At 40.0% G+C, this 1,524-nt stretch overlaps 1 protein-coding gene across 4 annotated transcripts in view; it reads left to right on the top strand.

The window, feature by feature from the left end:
* PPARG (peroxisome proliferator activated receptor gamma) overlaps positions 1 to 1,524 on the top strand; it is a 143,594-nt gene that overhangs the window by 18,564 nt on the left and 123,506 nt on the right. The gene's annotated exons all lie outside the window — the stretch shown is intronic.

Below are 1,524 nucleotides of genomic sequence, written 5' to 3'. Positions count from 1 at the left end.
TTTTTTTCCTTCTTTTTCTGTCTCTGTTCTCTTCCTCTGAATTCCTGCTTTCTTTCCTCTCTTTCCCAATTCCTGCTGTCTCTGACTTCAGTTGTCTCTGACTGTAATATAGAAGTGAATAGTGTTTTTATCTAACTAAGCAGGTGATCAAATAGGGATTTTTGATTCTGCATTTCACATGAACAAAATGTTTATGTTCCTCTTCATGGGACAAAATAAAGTTGAATGTCACTTATAAATGGGTTTTGTTTGACTTTTTAAAGAATCGAATCACTAATCTTCAAGTTGGTAGAAGGAAGTCAGTAGACTGACTCATAAATTTTTGTTAGCATAATTGTTTGTTAAATTGTCTTTAACAACCTTGGTTTCTATCCCCTTTTTTCCAAATGCAGACAGAGCCAGTGAAACTTTGGCATCTAATTTTTATTACACCTTCAATGTGCAGTTGTACAAGAGCTGGAGTATTTGTTTTGTTCATTCTGTGTCTTTATTGTCTAGAACACTGCTAACAAATAGCAGATGCTCAACAAATAATTGTTGCTTAATATTTCAAATCTATAGTGTCATTCTGCCTCCTAATCCCAAATAGCCATTATAACTTCTTGGACTAATGTTGCTCATTAAGGTAACTTAGTTTATAATCAGTTTATAAATGTAACCATACAATTTCATGCTAAAGTGTTTTCTTTCCATTCTACCTTTTGACTATTCCACAGTTTAAATCCTGAACCAAAATGTCATTTAACCATCCTTCTAAATGATTACTCCATAATTAAGCACCAAAGAAGTCATCTAGCTATTGATGGTAATAGTTAATATTTGTTGAATGCTTATTCCATATCAGGCTCTGTTTTGAGCACATTATATACATTACCTCATTCTTTTTAACAACCATGTACACCAGCAGTCCCCAGCCTTTTTGGAACCAGGGACTGCTTTCATGGAAGACAATTTTTCCACAGACTGGTGGCTGGGGGAGGTGGTTTCAGGATGAAACTGTTCCACCTTAGATCATCAGGCATTACTTAGAGTTTCATAAGAAGCATGCAACATAGTTCCCTTGCATGCACAGTTCACAGTAGGGTTTGCACTCCTTTCAGAATCTAATGTTGCTTGCTGCTCCTTTGAGAATCTAATGCTGCTGCTTATCTGACAGGAGGTGGAGCTCAGGCAGTAATATTCACTCACCCACCACTCATTTCCTGCCGTGCGGTTTGGTTCCTAGCAGGCGGTAGACTGGTACTAGTTCGTGGCCCTGGGGTGGGGGACCCTGATATATGGTATTAAAGTCAGATGATCCCAGCACTTTGGGAGGCCAAGGCGGGTGGATCATTAGGCCAGGAGATTGAGACCAGCCTGGCCAACATGGTGAAACTCTGTCTCTACTAAAAATACAGAAAATTAGCTGGACTTGGTGGTGGGCGCCTGTAATCCCAGCTACTTGGGAAGCTGAGGCAGAAGAATCGCTTGAACCCGGGAGGCAGAGGTTGCAGTGAGCTGAGTTCACACCACTGCACTCCAGCC

This window comes from Cebus imitator, unplaced genomic scaffold (genome assembly GCF_001604975.1).
Source record: "Cebus imitator isolate Cc_AM_T3 unplaced genomic scaffold, Cebus_imitator-1.0 Scaffold281, whole genome shotgun sequence".
NCBI lineage: Eukaryota > Metazoa > Chordata > Mammalia > Primates > Cebidae > Cebus > Cebus imitator.
The sequence above is the reverse complement of the archived record's forward strand: the minus strand, read 5'-3'. Positions and strand labels throughout refer to the sequence as shown.